Source organism: Tursiops truncatus, chromosome 9 (genome assembly GCF_011762595.2).
Source record: "Tursiops truncatus isolate mTurTru1 chromosome 9, mTurTru1.mat.Y, whole genome shotgun sequence".
In the NCBI taxonomy this organism is placed as follows: domain Eukaryota; kingdom Metazoa; phylum Chordata; class Mammalia; order Artiodactyla; family Delphinidae; genus Tursiops; species Tursiops truncatus.
The window spans coordinates 88,291,418-88,309,899 of NC_047042.1; the positions used below are offsets into that span (position 1 = coordinate 88,291,418).

Below are 18,482 nucleotides of genomic sequence, written 5' to 3' on the forward strand. Positions count from 1 at the left end.
CTCCCATTTCCAGCTACCCCCCTCACCCTCCAGACCCTGGTAACCACCACTTCACTCTCTGCTTTTACAATTTTAGGTTTTTTAAGATTTCACGTATAAAACAATATCATAGAGTAGTTGTCTTTCTCTGACTTATCTCACTTAGCCTAAGTCCTCTAGGTCCGTAGACGTTCTTGCAAACGGCAGGATTTTCTTCTTTCTTATGGCTCAACAATATTCCATTGTATATATATACCATGTCATCTTTATCCATTCATCCACTGATAGACACTGAGGTTGTTTCCGTATCTTGGGGCTGTTGGGGATAATGCTGCAACAACATGGGAGTGCATACCTGTCTCTTGGGTAACCTGTTTTCATTTCCTTTGGATGTATACCCAGCGGTGGGATTGCTGGATCATACGGCAATTTTATTTTTAAGTTCTTGAGGAACCTCCATATGGTGCTTCATGGTGGCTGACCCAGTTTATAACCTCACCAACAGTGTGCAAGGGTTCTGGGAAATTTTCTTGATTGTAATAACAATTTATTTTCTGTTATTATTTATGTTATTTTATTAATCTTTTTGTTATTTTATTTTCTGTTTCCCCTCTCCTCTATAGAGCTTCTATTTGCTCAGATGCTACCTCTCCTCTTCAGGGTTTCTATTTTTATTCTCTTTCCCCCCTATTTTCATCTCTTTGTCTTTCTATTTTCTGGGTGATTTCCTCAACTTTTAAAATGTTTATTCATTGAGCATCTTATTTCTGCCCTTATACATTTATTTCCTAAGAACTACTTTTTTGTGCTCTCTGAAAGTTCCATTTTTAGAGCATACTATTCATATTTTATAGATGCAGTGTCTTCTTTTTATCACAGTTTTTCTGTGATAAAAACTGCTTTTCACAGTTTTTTTTGCTTTGTTTTCTTCTCTCGGGGTAGTCTTTGTTTCCTCCAAGTTTCTTTTTTTTCTGTTTGTGTTTTGTCCTTCATTATAACTGCTTTCCTCAAATGTCTGGCGATCCTTGGTTGTCACTTCATGACTATGAAGAATTAAAAAGTGATTGGAATACCCAAAAGAATTGAAAAGACGACTCAGATGCTTGCATACCAGTGTTCACTGCAGCATTATTCATAATAGCCAAAAAGTGGAAACAGCCTAAGTGTCCAACGACAGATTAATGGATAAACAAAATGGGGTATGTACATACAATGGAATATTATTCCGCCATAAAAGGAATGAAATTCTGATACATGCTACAACATGGATGAAACTTGAAAACATTATACTAAGGGAAATAAGCCAGAAACAGAAGGACAAATATTGTATGATTTCACTTATATGAAATATTGAGAATAGGCAAATTCCATAGAGACAGAAAGTAGAATAGAGGTTACTAGGGGCTGAGGGGCAGTGGGGAGTGGGAATTATTGCTTAATGAGTACAGTGTTTCTGTTTGGAGTGATGAAAATTGTGGAAATAGACAGTGGTGGTGATTGTATAACATTGTGAATGTACTTAATGCCTGTAAACTTAAAGTTTACTGAACCGTAAACTTAAAACTGGTTAAAATGGCATATTTTATGTAATATATAATTTACCACGATAAGAAAATAAAAAAGGTGATTGGCAGCCCTGAGCCCATTAGTAGGGCTTATTGACTGTCAGGGTCACTGTAACGGGTTCTGGCTGGGCCAGTTCCTGGGGGACCCTGAATTTCAGAATCCTTAGGTTGAGATTTGCCAGTGAAGCCTCTTTCAAGGTCTTGCCTGAAGCATAGAAACCTGGCTACTGGCATTTTGCGAGTCCTGGAAGACCGCTAGGGCTGAGAGGAGAGAGTGTCAATATTCAGTACAAGTTTGACTGAATCTGCTGTTTTCAGTATTAAAACCTTCAGCCATGCCTAGTGTTCCCTGGGCCAGAGACCCACTGCCTTACTGTCTCTAGCAAATGCACATCCTCCCGGGCTGTTGGACAGGAGGAGATGGGAGGGGCAGTCACTGGCTGAGCAGAGGGAAGGTACCCTGAGGGCTACATGCTTCCTAAACCCACTTTCAGTCAGTCCTCCTATTTGCAGACCTTTCTCCATCCTTGCTTCCTGGTTCCCATAATGTCTAGATCTTTTGGGAGTCCTGAAGTCAAAAATAGGCTGTTTCTCACTTTTTCCCCACTGCAGCTTAGGAATTAGACTTTGTGGATAAATATATAATCAGTTTGTTGTTTTAATGAGACTTAACTTTCTTTAACCCATGACTTATTTATGAGCACATTAGTTTAAAATAAGTTCCAACCACCTTTTTATGTTTTTTGGGCCGGTTTTGGATTTAATTGCGTTATGGTCAACGATGTGGTCTCTTTATAGAGTCCCTGAAATTTTAGGGAATTTCTTTGTGATCTACTATGTGTTCACCTTTTATAAATGTTCTCTTAGGTAATAGACCCTTTGATGTAGGCAAGACGGAATTATTATCCCCTTCTTATAAGCAGGTAATCAGGGCCCAGAGAATTTTAAAGAGTCGCCCAAAGTTTCTCAGTCAGGTTGGACCAGAACTGAGGAATGTGAAGGAAGGGGAGCCTAACGGTGAAGCGCATGGACTCCATTCCATGTACCTGGGTTGCATCCAGGCTCTGCTAGTTCCTAGCCATCTGCCGACCGGGGATTATAATTGTTCTTGCTTCATAGGGTTCTTGGGAGGTTTACATACATGGCACACGGTAAACACTCAATAAAAGCTATTACTATTATTACTCTTTTTTACTTTTTATCTAGGGTTCATGGTGCACCTTGTACAGAGGAGTCATTCCATTAAGGATCGCATCTTTAGAAACGTTTACAGCTATTCCTCAGCGCAGCAATTTATTTTATCGTCTGGCCACTGTGCCTCAGAGATTATGGCCAGAAGTACCACCATGTCAGTAGAAAAGCTTCCTGGACGTTATGCACCGAGGGCACGCAAGTCCTTTTTTGAGAGCCTACTACGTGTTGGTGCTCCATTCCTAGCCGAGAGGTATTTTCTATCTTCTGGGACTTCTTTATGCCTTAATCAAGGTAGGTACTCAAAAAAGCCTTTGTAAAATGAACAACAGCAAGGACAGAAGTGCTTAGAAGCCCAGAGTTGAAAGATGGAGAGTTGGGTGTGGGAGAGAGGGCTTGGCCACCCACTTTACGGCAGATTGTCCTAAATAAACAGAATTATCTGGGCCTCCCAGACCGTCAGGTGCTAATCCCCGCGATAATCAGGCTCGAAGCCCTCAGAGCCACAGAACCAACCAGCTGGGAGGGAGAGCGACCACAGGGCTGTTCACGTGGAAGCAGCGTCCCCTCTTTCTCTTTTGTGGACACAAACAGCTGACAGTCTTAAAATAAAGGCGCCTGGCCCGCCTCTGAGCTGGACACCTGGAAATAGGCCAGCGCTCAGCTCCCTTATTGCGGATTCTGTGCTCCACATCAGTCTCCATGAAATTAGCTTTTAAATCTGTCTTTCGCTTTGAATCTTTCCGTTTCCTGGCTCCCTCTCTCCTCCTGTTGGGTGGAAGAACTGTGCAGTTACTCCCTTCTGCACCATCGCCCCACCCCGCCCCCCAAAGGAAACATGGGCGATGATTTAGTTCTCTATTCCCACCACTATTGCAAGGTATGGGATGCGAAGGGACATTTAGAGAAACTTTTAATTTTGAAACTGTATTAGAGAAAAGTTGCAAAAAGAGCACAGAGCATTTCAGATATGCTTTACCCAGCTGCCCTAATGTTGACATCTTATCCAGCCATAGGACAATGATCAAAACCAAGAAATTAACATTGATACAACACAAATAACTATAGACTTTATTCAGATTTAACCCGTTTCTCTGTTACTGTCTTTTTCCTGTTACAGGATTCAATCCCAGATCCCATGTTGCACTGAAAGGTCCTCAAATCCTTCAACCTATGACAGTTCCTCAGTCTTTCTTTGTCTTTTATGACCTTGATGTGTTTGAAGAGTACTGGTCAGTTGTTTCACAGACAATGTGCGTTTGTCTAATGGTTTTTCATGGATAGATTGTGGTTAGATATTTCTGGAAAATGCTGTGGATGGAATTGTCTCCCCTCCAAATTCATATGTTGAAGCCATACCCACTGTGACTGTGTTTGGAGATAGGGCTTTTAGGAGGTAATTAAGGTTAAATGAGGTCAGAAGGGTGGGGCCCTGATCTGATGCCAGGGTGACATGACCTCAATAAATTTTATGACTAGTGCTTTTTCCTCAATCCCTGATTTAAGGTATGTCTGAAGGGTGTTTCCACTGTAAAGTTACTGTATTTCCTTTTGTAATTAATTAATGTCTTGGGGGGATACTTTTAGACTATGCAAATATTGTTTATCTCAAGCTTTTGCCCAATAATTTTAGCATCCATTGGTGATTTTTTGCCTGCAGTAATTATTACTAATGGGGATTTTATATTTCCTTCTACGTTTATTCATTGGAGTTTTTTTTCTAAGAGCTATACCTTCTTGCCAATTTACTTATTTGTTCAATTATTTTAAAATATGAGAATAGACTCATGTATGTTTACTTTAGTCTATGGATTACAATTAAATATTGTTATTCATTTTATTGTTCAGAATGTGCCGGCTTTGGCCATTGGGAATACTTTCATGCTGGTTTCTATGCTCTTTCATCCTTTCTGAGCACATTCTTACCTTCTGGCACCACAGGATGTTCCAGGATCATCTCGTGTTTCTCTTGCCTAGACCTGGAATCAGCTACTTCTTCAAGGAGCCCTGGTCCCTTTGGTCGGAGACTCGTATTTAGAAACCAAGATCTGGGTGCTGGGCATGCTTGCCGCTACTGGGGTGCCAGTGATAAACAGACATTGTTTTCTTCTAAAAATGTTTGTCTTTGTTCCCATTTGCCATAGTGCCTAGAATTCTGAGTCTTCTAGAAACCTGTGTGATTGAAAATAAGGTATCCTGCTATATTCCAGCTACCTTAGGGATGGACTGTTGAGTCTGGAAGGTTCTTCAGTCCCCAGTTAAAATGCAAACATCCCTGGATTACATGATGGTATGATGATGTAACACTAGGTGAAAGCAGATTCCTTGTGAAGGAGGCCCAGCAGCAGCCCATGGCTGAGGGCACCTGTGACACCAGGAGCAGGAGATGGATGTTGAAGAGGAAGTGTGTGTTCACCTTGGGCCATTACAGTTTATGCACTTCCGGAAGGCCAAATCTACTCTTCATCCCAGCTTTTCACATTCCCAAAACAGAGAGTAGGTCTCCTTCACTCTTTTGGGAATGTGCAAAGTATTTTGAGTATTTGTTGGTCAGAAAGTTGCTGAGAACTAGCAAAAATATCTAGGGAACCCTTCGATAACGCTTTGAACTTATCTTTGTTCCTCTATAGGTAAGGTATTTTTTCCCTCTGGCTTCTTTCGGAATTTTTTCTTTATCTTTGATTTTCTGCAATTTGAAAATGATATGCCTAGGTGCAGTTTTTTCTTTTTTTTTTTTTTTTGCACTTATCCTGCTTGGTGTGCGACCTCTGTGCTTCCTAAATTAGTGGTTTGATGTCTGATATTTGGGGAAATTCTCAGTCATTATTGTTTCAAATATGTCTTCTGTTCCTTTCTCTTTCTTCTTCTTCTGATATTCCCATTATGTGTGTATTACACCTTCTGTCGTTGTCCCCTAGTCGTTGGATATTCTGTTTTTGTTTTTTCTTTCGGTCTTTGTTTCTTTCCTTTCTGGTTTGAAGATTCTATTGATATAGGCGCTAGCACCAAGATTATTTTCTCAGCTGTGTCCAATCTACTAATGAGCCTATCAAAGGCATTCTTCATTTCTGTTACAGTGGTTTTTTATCTCTTGCATTTCTTTTCTGGTTCTTCCTTAGGATTTCCATCTCTCTGCTTACACTGACCATCTGTTCTTGCATGCTGTCTGTTTGATCAATTAGGATGCTTAGTGTAATAATTAGAGTTGTTTTAATTGCTAATTAAAACACTGCCTGATAATTCCAACACTCCTGCCATATCTGGTTCTGTTGCTTGCTCTGTCCCTTCAAATTGTGTTTTTTGCCTTTTGGTATGCCTTGTAATTTTTTCTTGATAGCTGGACATGATATACCAGGTAAAAGGAAGTACTGGAGATAGGCCTTCAGTAATGTGGCGGTGAGGTGTGAGCGGAGGGGAAGCATTCTCTAGTCCTATAAGTAGGTCTCCATGTTTTAGGGAGCCTGTGCCTCTGAACTGCGAACTTCACAAGTGTTTCTCAGTTTTATCCTCCCTTCTTAGGTGGGACATGAAGGCTAGAGTGGGCCGGAGCTGGGCATTTCTGTTCTTCCACGTGGAAGAGCCCGCTGGAGCTGGGTATATTTCCCTTCCCCAGGTCAATTAGGCTCCGATAATAATAGCCCAGCGGGTCGGGCTCTGGTTAACTGGCTTCACCTGCGGGCAGGCCTTGTTGAGAAGCACAGCAGCTCCGGTCAATTTAAAAATGGTTCCTTTGCCCCTCCCTCTGCGGGAAGCTCGCGGGCATTTTTCTCATATATTTGCTGCAGGAAGTTGGTTGAGCTCCTGGCGGGAAGTCTCCCCGTATGTTGTGGGCCCACCGTGACTTGGTCATCCTGAAGTTTTCAACTGTCAGAGTTGTCTACACTGAGCCTCCGGCAACTCGCTCATTGCACGCGTCCTACCTGGGCACTAGTTCCTGCTGTTTCTTCTCCCGAGTCTCGCTCTGGTAAGTTGTGACTCCTGTATTCACCCGTCTGTCTTAAGGGCAGTGGTTTGCCCTGTGTCCCCTGCTCTTGTACCGATGCAAGAAGTATTGTTGATTTTTTTCAGTCTGTTCAGCGTTTTACTTGCTGTTAGGATTGCTGACTTAAAAAATATTCACAACCTAAATGTTGAGAGTTACGTTTTATTCAGCGGGAATTTTTCGGACTTCAAGCCTGGGAGGCAGCATCTCAGTAACCCTGAGAAAACTGCTCCGGGGAGGCGAGGGGGGAGCCAGGTTATAGAGAAGTTTTGCAACAAAGGGCAGGTAGTCTGACCGTCGAAAGATGATTGTTAATTAAAGAAAACCGGATATCTCAAGTTAAGGAATTTAGCGCTTTTCTATGTATGGGAAGATGCAAGAGTCTGGGCTCACTGAAATCATACCTTTGACATGCACCTCAGCTACCTGGGGCCAGTATCCCTGTGTTTTCACATCCTGAGTTTCTCCAGGGCTCACTGGCTCACGTTGGAGGGCAGCAATCACTGCTGACCATGACATCTTCGTTTACCGATATGGCAGGTAATATGCCATTTCTCAGAATGGAGTGGTGACTTCTAAGCTCCTTACATATGGACCTGGAAACTGGAAGTTCCCCTCTTTCTTCTTTGGCTTCTAATTACTTTCCAAGGTTGGATTCCCCACACTGCACCCCCCCCCCCCCCCCCCCCCCCCCCCCCCCCCGCCGCCGCGTCCTAACGCTGTAAACATCCAGCGGACGATCAGAGGATTTGTAACCTGAGGGTACGGCCCAGGAAATAGCTATCTCGCTGTCAGAGATGCTAATTCACATGCTTTGGAGAATGTGGGTAGAAGAGGTGGTGGAAGGGGGGCAATGGTTGGCTGCCAGAGTTGGAACAGCAGTAATGTTCCTCTGGGCGCCTTCCCTCGCTCTGTCCCTCAGAGTCACATGGTGGTCCCTGCAGGCTCTCTGGGTGTAGCATCTTGGAGGTCTGGACAACTTCCTTGCTGAGCAGAGGTCTCCCACCTGCAAAGGCTTGGGGCTGTTTGAAAAGCCCACTGCACAGCTCTATCACCTGAAGATTTGTGACAGCTGGTTCGTCTGCCTGACTCTGTTGGAAGGAGTTGGCACTTTGAATTATCAAGCACCACTATGAATAGGAGAGGACAGGAACTCCCCCACTTGGCATTTGTAGTGGCAAATCATGTCTTGGAAAACTTTCAAGATTCTCAGCACTGGCAAAATCCTGGGGAAAGGGGATCAGTCAACTATCATTTATTTATGCTTTCAAAGGGCTCTGGAAACACAGGTAACAATGGGGTAGAAGAACAAGCCCTATCGTGTATTATTAAACACGAAGTCTGATAACAGGGAGGAAGACTCCCCTCTTGGATGGGTCATGGGGGACTAATAAGGCTCCCTGAGGCTCCAGGCTGGGGCCCTTCTATTGACTTCTTAGGCTACTGGAGAAAGAGAATGGCATTTCCCCCTCTTCAGCCACTTTTGTCTGAAGAACTTTAAGGTATTTCATTAGTAATTTCTTTAAAAGGAGGCAGATACTGCTTTACTTAGGATGGACCCAGAACAGATATACCTGGAGGCTGGATTTTTAAAATGAATTAAGTAAAATATTTATTGAAAGTTTATGAAATGCTAGACATGGTGTGAGGCATTGGGACACAAAGATTAACACAGTGGTGCCCGGCATGTTGCTCACAGCCTACCCAAGGGCAAAGCAGGTGTAAAGGCTACTAGATCAATTAATCTATGAGTACTTTTAGAGTATCTGTATGCTCAGGGGAGGTAAATTGCATAGCCCATTTCTCCAGGTGCTTCTGAATTGCTAGGGGAGACAATGAAATCTACTTGGTAGAGTAAAAGGATACTTTAGTGGAATCAGGGGCAGCAGGACTTTGAAGAAGGGAGAAGTCAGTGTAGATTGGAGTTTAGAAAAGGTGAGGAAGAAATAGTGGGAGATACATCTGTAAAGGGAGGATGATGTGGGAAAGGGCCTCAGGAGCCAGGCCAAAGAATCGCACTTGATATAATAAAGCAATAGGAAGCCACTGAAGGTTTTAGAAGGGAAGGGGGTTGTATTAGTCTCCTAGGGCTGCTGTCACAAAGTAGAACAAACTGGTTCACTTAACACAACAGAAATTTATTGTCTCATAGTTCTGGCGGCTAGGAATCAAGGTGTCAGCAGGGCCATGCTCCCTCCGAGACTCTGGGTAGAATCATTCCTCGTCCCTTCCTAGCTTCAGGTGGCGGCCATCCATCCTGGGCTTGTGGCTGCCTCACTCCAATCTCTGCCTCCATCTTCAAGTGGTGTCTTCCCCTCATAGCTAAGCATCTTGTAAGGGCACCAGTCATATTGGATTAAGGGACCATCCTACTCCAGTATGACCTCATCTTAATTAACTACATCTGTAACCCTTGTGCCCAAGAAAGTCATATTCTGAGGTACTGGGGCTTAGGACTTTAGCATTTACCTTTTTGGGGAACACAATTCAACCCATAAGAGGGATGAATTGGTAGAAGTGGGATAATGATAAAGTTAGTCTAAATGTAGTGTGTTAATTGATTGGAGAGGGAGGGCCTTTCTGCTGGGGGTTGTGACAGTATCTGGACCTTCAAGGGGAGAGGGCAGGGGCACTAATGTGAATGGAGAGTTAAGCTTGGCCATGGAGGGTTTTTAGGGAAGAAATGACTACAAGAGAAGCTGAAACTAAGGGTGTGTAATCAAGCAATTTTGATGAGGTTTTGAATCTACATGATTAAAAAAATGATATTGTGATATATACTCAATTAATTGATTTTCATAAACGTATTTAGCAGGAATGAAATGTTTTCTCTTTGTGGGTGGGTGGGCAGTGAGGATCCTAGGTTTAGTTGTGGATGTAGAAAGTAGTTGGAGGTCAGGGCCCAGAGCCTGGGTGAGATTTCAAGAAAGATGTGGATTTGGGAGTCATTCTCCTGGTGAGGGCACTCCTGGAGCTCTTGAGTTCTTGTCTGTACCCCTGAGCTGGCTCTGGGGTTGCTGTTTCTTGTTTTGATATTAAACCTCTGTGTAAGGAACTCTTCTAGTTGTGTACAGCTTCTCTCTGCAACAGGGTGGAGAGTCCTGGCATAACAAGTGAACGCTAGGTACCTTGGGTTGATGGTGTGCTGGGCTTTTTGTGGAGATGTCTCCTTGAGAATGAGATGAGATGTTAGGAGTTATGACACAGAAGGGCTCTATCAAGTTGGTCTGAAACTCTTATTTCCAGGGTATTTCTTGTTCATGCCTCCATGCTCCTGGAACCCTCCCTGTTGGGATTGGAAACAGGATGTTTTCAAATCTCCTAAAACCTCACACAACTGCTTTCTCAGAATACATTGTCTGTCTTTAAACATCTTGAATCATTTCATAACCATCTTGTACTGCAAAACTGGCATTCTACCAGGGCTCTCAGTGCCGCCTTCCTGCTTGATCACCCGCACGTTTGACTTCATTAGTCAATCAAGTTTAAATCTGGCGGTACTGCTCCTCAGCTGTTTACGTTAGTCCTTGGAGGCCTGGGGGGGGGGGGGGGTCTTTTTTTTTCTTTTTAAAAATTTTTTAAAAATCTATTTTGTTTATTTATTTTTGGCTGTGTTGGGTCTTTGTTGCTGTGCATGGGCTTTCTCTAGTTGTGGCGAGCGGGAGCTACACTTCGTTGCGGCACGTGGGCTTCTCATTGCGGTGGCTTCTCTTGTTGCAGAACACGGGCTGTAGCCACGTAGGCTTCAGTAGTTGTGGCTCTCGGGCTCTAGAGCGCAGGCTCAGTAGTTGTGGCGCACGGGCTTAGCTGCTCTGTGGCATGTGGGATCTTCGTGGACCAGGGCTCGAACCCGTGTCCCCTGTATTGGCAGGAGGATTCTTAACCACTGCGCCACCAGGGAAGCCTCAGCCTGGGTGGTCTTAATGGATCCTTGTTAGACCCATTAAGCATCATCAAGGGAGGAAGCAGGATTGGGCAATGAGGACCTCTTAATTCAATTTTGGTTGGATGGATTTACTTATGGACACAAGGAACTTGGTTTATCATTGGCGTGAGAACTGTGTCTGAGTTCCTGGTAATCACATTTCAGCTCAGCCGGGTGTGAGCTCCTGGACAAGTTTATCTAGGATGCAAGTCATCTGTATGTTAAGTCTCAACCTGTGCAGGAAAGGACAAAACAGTGTGAGCAAAGGAAGTGTTTCTCCATGGGGGTCTGCTTGAGTTCATCCTCAGGCAGCCCCTTATCCTATACCTGGAATCTGCTTCTCATTGACATGTTCGCCAATAGGCTTGTGAAAGCATGTTTCTTCCTCCTTAACAAGAAGACAACAACATCAAAGAGAATGACTGGGGCCAAAAGTATGGATGTGATTTTTGTCAAAAAAAGATTGTCAAGTTAATTTATGACATGGCAAAGCTCCAAACATAATTCTTTCCTAAAATGTCAGGAAGCACAAGGTAGTATAACTCAAATAACTGTGGCAGGAGAGAAATCATAATAAAGATATTTTCCCTTTGTTCAACACTCCACAGTTTAGGAGGCATGTGAAGTCGCGCTTATAATAGTGAATATCTCAGAAAAAAGGAAATTTAATCAAATGAAAACGTTCTGGGCAGCAGTTTTAGATTTTTAACAAATCCCTAATATTTAATCAGTAAGACCTTTTAATATATATATATATATATTATTGAAGTACAGTTAAATACTATAGTTAATTTTTAATGTTTTAATTTCTGCTGTATAGCAAAGTGATTCAGTTATACCTACATTTTTTTTTATATTCTTTTCCATTATGGTTGATCGTAGGATACTGAATATAGTTCTCTGTGCTATACGGTAGGACCTTGTTGTTTATTCCGTATATAATAGCTTACAACTGCTAATGCCAACCTCCCACGCCACCCCTCCCCCAACCCCCTCCCCCTTGGCAACTACAAGTCTGTTCTCTATAAGACCTCCTTTTAAAACACACACCTTTAATCTTAAATGAGGGAGTTTAAATTTTTAAAATGGAATCCACTGGGTCACACAACCAAAATATACGCAGTTGGTTTGCTTATCCTCAGGAAGAATTCCCTTTTTTGTTCCACGTCGTCCGACCTCAGCCATATACCTCCTGGGTGAGTGGTTCGGTTGTCTGTGGCAACTGGGTGGCAGATGTCCAGGTTTTAACTGGGGTTTGTGTTGATTCTTATCATCATGAAAAGAATTGCTGATAATGACATGAAACAAGATTTAAGCTCACAGCTACCGAAATGAGATGAACACAGGATTTATGTAATGGTTCATTCAAAATGAAAAGGGGTAAGAGAAAGATGACAAGCAACTCTCTAGCATTTTGTGCTTAGTGTGAGGAGGAGATATTAGAAAGCCCATCCTCCTTGAGGTGACAAAGCCTGGGGACCTCGTTCCTATTTTGTAAAGCAAGCCAAGCACTCACTGGTCGACCTCTCCTTGGACTTGGAAGCATTAGTAGCTCCCTACAGAGAGCGCTGAGCTTCTGTCTCCCGCGTGGTCCCATTAGGGCAATCTAGTTAGAGAGCTTGGGCAGGGCCCTGATGCTGCTGCTGCTTGATCAGTGAGCACACACAGCGCAGAGAGATGGCCTTGGAGAACTGCTGCCCTGCCTGCCCTGCAGGCAGGGTCATTAGTGGGGTGCCAGGCGATCCCCCCCACCACCAGAGGGCCAGCTCAACGTCTTGTCTGGTCTCAGCGCTGCTGCCATTCGCCACCTCCCTCCCATGTCTTAGCCTGCATCGATATTACCCGACACAATAAACCGAAATGTGGAAAAAATCTAACCACGTGGAGCTTTACTTACCTGAGGCCAAAACATTTCCCTCGAAGGTATAAACACCTTGAACGTCAGAAACCAGTAAGACGTAGGCGAGCCAGGAGGTCCTCCAGCACCCTACCGTGTGTGCCCTAGCCCAGCTTGTCCACTTCCTTCCAGCACATGTCAGCATCTGTACTGGTTTTATTTAGGGAGTAGCCATTGTCTTTTCTCTCCTCTTAGGATGTAAGCCCTATCTGGGTAGGAGTCACGTCCGTAGTGTTGACTGTTATCACTACAGTGCCCACAACGGGGCCTGACATATATAGATCCGCAATAAGTATTTGTTGAATGAACCAATGAACTCACAATTTAGAGAACTGACTCTGCTCACTACCTCCCTTTTTGCCCCTGGAACCCAAGGCATTTTAGCTTCTGGAGCCGCTGTGGCTGGTTTGGGTCTTAGGAAGGCTGCTTTGAAACGATTCCACAGGTCTTGACTGAGAGAGAGAGAGTGCTGGGAGGTGATAAACAATTAAGGGTGAGGGACCTTTTGCTGCTGTTGCCATTCCGGATGCAGCTGCCATGCCCACACCCTGCTGGCCATGCTTGAGGGCCCCCTTGCCTTCATGTCTGGCAGGAAGGCCAGCACTGGCTCACCTGGCGGTTAGCGTGGGAATCACAGATGAGAGTCTCAGCCCTTGTGGCTCTTCTTTATTTCATGCCGTGCTGCCCCCTTTTTCCACCCCCTCCCCATACTATTTAAGCTGTTACTTCGCCATAAAGCCGCTAGCTTGGCACGGGTGTTTGGCTCATACCAGCAAATCCCCATTAGCCTTTGACTCCTCCAAGAGGCAAAAGGAAAAACCTACCAGGATGCAGGAGACACTTTCTCTGTCTGGGCAGATAGAAAGGGATAAAAAGGATTCTGTAGAAACACAAGAGTTTATTTATAGCACTTAACCTTTCCTAGACAGAAAGCCAAAGGTTTTTGCTTTTAACTTATTTTTCTCTTCTTCAAGAGTCTGAAAGAAAAGGAAATCCTGGGCCCTTCATTGTATTTGTTTGTATCTCGCAGGTGTGTATATTTTAAAAATTCACTTTCTTTTTAATTAGACATGTCTTCTTGCCCCCAGGTACTGCTCCTGAGCCCTCATCAGTAGATTTCCTTCATCTAGGGTGTTGCATCAGGTGTCTCTTGCTGCATAAAAATACCCCAAAGCCTAGTGGCTTAAAACAACCACTGTATATTTGTCCATGATTCTGCAGTTTGAGCTGGGTGTAGCTGGTGGTTCTTCGGATCTCACCTGGGGTCACTTGCGGCTGCAGTTATGTGGGGGCTCAGCTGGTGTTGGATAGTTCAAGATGGCTTCACGCACCTGTCTGGCGGGTAGCTGGGACTGTGGACTGGGACACCTCAGTTCCTCATGTGGTCTCTCCTGAGATATAACTCTGGGCTTGTTTCCATGCTGAGACCTAAGGGGGCATGCCCCAACAAGGAAGCACCTGTTCATGCTTCTGCTGGCTTCATGTTTGCTGTCCCATTTGGCCCTGGTAGGTCACATGGCCAAGCCCAAGAGTCAGTTTGGGAAGGGGTTGCACAAGGGCCCAGATACCCAGGCATGATTCACTGGGGATCATTACTGTAACAATCTACCCTAGGTATGAAGAGAGGTGCATTATTTATAGGCTTGGCTTTTAAGTTGCTTCAATTAACAGGTTACATTCTCCCATGACTTGCTCATCACTCTCTAATTAGGTCCTGGCCAATCCTACAGAGTTTTCCTCAACCTATCCCAACTAAACATCTATATCAGGAGTTGGCAAGCTTTTTCTGTGAAGGGCCAGAGAGTAAATATTTTAGGCTTTGTGAGCCATAAAGTCTCTGTTGCAACTACTCACCTCTGCTAATGAAGTAGAAGTAGCCATAGATCATATGTAAGAGAATGGGTATAAGCTATGTTCCAATAAAACTTTATTTATAAAAAACAGGTGATAGGACAGGTTAGAGCTGTGGGCCATAGTTTGCTGATTCTTGATCTATATCATAATAATTCTAGACTGCCAAAATATATTACATTCAAGTATTTCTATTTCTCAAACTGAAAACTAAATTTCATCTCTGCAGAATTTGATTTCATCATAAGAAGTAATTGATCAAGGCATGTTACATGATATTTTTCATCTAATTGCTTAAAATCATAAACAAACTCATAAAATTTTTGCTAAGTATCTTTTTAAGAACTTGGAAAACACTGCATTTACTGAATAAAATGTCATAGGTTGGTTCAGTGAGAGTTGGAGAGGCAATATAAGGTGCAGAGAGCACAAACTTTAGAGTCAGACTGAGTTTAAATCCAGACTACCACTAACTGGCTGTGTGACCACATGCAAGTTACCTGACTTCTCTGAGCTTTAGTTTTCTCATTTGAAAACAGATAACAATAGTCCTACCTCATAGGGTTTTTTTGAAGATTAAATGAGTCAGTTCACATGAAATACTTGGCATGATGCCCAGACCACAATAGATGATCAGTTAAAATGGTGATCTAACTCCCTTAAATAGTAATTTTTGATAAGCCTGGGTATATGATAGGGTTTCCAGGTTCATAGTGTTACAGTTTAATTTCAAGAACTTAATTTTAATTTGTTAGAACTAATAGGCAATTTCAGTAAAGTCAAAGGACACGAAAATCAACCTACAAAAACTAGCTGCATTTCTATACACAAACAACTATCCAAAAAGGAAATTAAGGGGAATTCCATGGCGGTCTGGCGGTTAGGAATCTGCACTCTCACTGCTGACGGCCCAGGTTCAATCCTGAGTCAGGGAACTAGGATCCCACAAACCACATGGGTGGCCACAAACAAACCAACCAAAAGGAAATTAAGAAAATTCCATTTACAATAGTGTAAAAAAAAAGAATATAATACTTAGGAATAAAATTAACCAAAATGGTGATAGACCTGTACACTAAAACCTAGAAAACACTGACTAAAGAAATAAAGACAGATGGAACGATGTCCCGTGTTCATGGATAGGAAGAATTAATATTGTTAAAACGTCAGTATTTACCAAAGTGATCTATAGATTCAGTGTAATCCTTATCAAAATCCCAATGACATTTTTACAGGAATAGAAAAACAATCTTAAAAATTCATTTGGAACCATAAAAACCCCAAATAGCCAAAGCAATTCTGAGCAAGAAGAACAAAGCTGAAATGCTCCCTCATTTTAAAATGTATTACAAAGCTACTGTAATCAAAAACAGTATAGTACTAGCATAAAAGCAGACAGACTATGAAAAAGAATAAAAGAGACCAGAAATAAACCCTGGCATATATGTATGGTCAACTAATATTGGACAAGGGAGCCAAGAAGACTCAATGGGGAAAAGATAGTCTCTTCAATAAATGGTGTGGGGAAAACTGGATATCCACATGTAAAAGAATAAAATTGGATTATCTCACACCATATACAAAAATCAACTCAAAATGGATCAAAGACTTAAACACAAACCCTGAAACAATAAGACTAAGAAAACGTAGGGAAAAAGCTTCTGACATTGAACTGTACAATGATTTCTTTGATATGGCATCAAAAGCACAGGCAACAAAAGCAAAACAAGACAAGTGGGACTACATAAAACTAAAAAGCTTCTGCACAGCAAAAGAAACCATCAAAATGAAAAGGCAACCTACGCAAGAGGAGAAGATATTTGCAGACTATATATCTGACAAGGAGTTAATATTCAAATATATAAGGAACACCTATAATTCAATAGCCAAAAAAGTCCCCAAATAACTCGATTAAAAGATGGGCAAAGGACCTGAATAGATGTTTCTCCAAATAAGACATACAAATGGCCAACAGATGAATGAAAAGGAGCTCAATGTCACTAATCATCAGGGAAATGCAAATCAAAAGCATGAGATACCACCTCACGCCTGTTAGACCAGGGAACTTGATAGAAACGCCCAGCAATCCGTGTTGTAATAAATGTTGGCAAGGATGTGGAGAAAAGGGAACACTCGTACTTTGTGGGAATGTAAATTGGTGCAGCTACTATGGAAAACAATATGGAGGTTCCTCAAAAGATTAAAAATAGAATTACCATTTGATCCAGTGATCCCTTTTCCGGGTATATAGCCAACAGAAGTGAAATCTAGATCTCAAAGAGATAGTTGATAGTTGAACACACTCCCACGTTCCTTGCAGCATTATTCGTGATCACCAAGGCATGGAAACAAATGTCCATTGATATACAAATGGATAAAGAAAATGTGGTATGTACATAAGGTGTAATATTATTTAGCCTTGGAAAAAGAAGGGAATTCTGCCATTTGCAACAACATAGATGGACCTTGAGGGCATTATGCTAAGTGAAATAAGCCAGAAAAAGAAGTTATGTGTGGAATCTAAAATAGTCAAACTCATAGAAGCAGAGACAGAATGGGGATTGCCAAAGCCTGGGGGAGGGGAACATGGGGAGGTGTTGGTTAAAGGTTACCAAGTTTCAGTTATGCAAAATAAGTTTTGGAGATCTATTGCTAAGAGGGAAAAAAAAAGGGCACCAGGGCTGCAGAGCCTCTCTGAGCTTTCTGCAAGGGAGTAGGTATGAGCATTGGTTTTGGATATATGGGTGAGAACAGCTTTTACTCTTCATTTAATTTGAAGGAATATGGGCTCTAAAATCAGGAATGTGGGCTCTAAAATCGGACAGAACTAAATAGTACCATTCATGAGCTGTTTACTGCAAGTTTTTTAACCTTAGTCTTTTTTTTTTAAACATATGATTATTGTGAAAATTGAATAATGTAATGTGGTAAAAAGTTCTCAGCACAACTAGCTGTAATACAATAACTATTTAAAAAATTTGAGTAGTAAAATTAATATAAGTTAACTTAGATCTGAGTACTTTCAAGCCTACTGAAATTAGACTAGCAAATCACCAGCAGTGGCACATAGCTAGACTTGGTGGCCTGCCACAGGGGATTTGCATAAACACATGGGACATTACTAGATATCCGGAGAAGGATGTACAGATACATTCTCAGATTTGTTAGTAAAACTTTAGTAAAACACAGTTTCTTTAAAAAAGAAAAAAGTTATCTAGTAATAATATCAGCATCCAGTTGCTAGGAATTGTCTATGCATTATTTTCCTTTGTGTGATAAGATGCTGTTGCCAGACATGTGACCCATCATTCTATCCAAATGGTGTGAATAAGAATACCCTTGCTGCTGCAGCTGCTGAATGCATAGAAGTTGCTGGGGTGACCAGACAGTCCTTTGTGTTGCTGCTCTATTTACAGCTGTGCTTTAGTATATGCCACAAATAGCTCAGTGACCTGCATTTGACCCCATGGTCAGCGTTTCCTCAGTGAATCTTTGTGACTGTGATATTTGTCTCTACTTCATTGATTTGGGTTTGAAATTTCAGTAGTACTTTTGAGGCTGCTTGGCCAATATTTGAGTACAGTGACACTTAGGTGTAGCCCCATGGTCCCAAAAGCCAGTAATCCTTTAGCCAGGATTTACTAAAACAAAGCTTACCTCGCATTTGACTGTATAATGGTTTGACATTAGTTCAGAACAAATACGGTGAATGTCTGCCATGTATCAGGTGCCATTAAAGATGATAAATTCTATTTTCAATCAGTAATTATATTGCAATGAAGTAAAAGCCTTGAAGAAGGATATCCTATGGCTGATGTGTGATTATCCCGTTAGTGTCTGGGGAAGATGGTAAATTTAAAACAGGAAATGGTTCGCTGGCACAAAGGTGGCTGTTTCTGAGCCAGTGGTGCACCCACTGCAGTGGAGGATCCATGTTTAAGGCACTAATGCCAGCCCAGGGAAGCAGAGTTGAAAGCAGCAACTGGTCTCCCAAAGGGCTCTCCTGCTGTAGGACTAGCTAGGCAGAAGCCGCCAGGGGCACAGCTAAGTGATTAGAGCCCTGCCAGTGACCCACAGTATGCTCAGCATGAA

At 42.4% G+C, this 18,482-nt stretch overlaps 1 long non-coding RNA gene across 1 annotated transcript in view; it reads left to right on the plus strand.

The window, feature by feature from the left end:
• The first annotated feature begins 2,889 nt into the window (after window positions 1-2,889).
• The window catches only part of LOC141279578 (uncharacterized), a 34,684-nt gene continuing 19,091 nt past the window's right edge, over window positions 2,890-18,482 (plus strand). Inside the window, exons 1-2 of the long non-coding RNA XR_012334088.1 lie at window positions 2,890-3,029; window positions 13,514-13,569. This is a non-coding gene — a long non-coding RNA (uncharacterized lncRNA). The remainder of the gene's footprint in view (window positions 3,030-13,513; window positions 13,570-18,482) is intronic.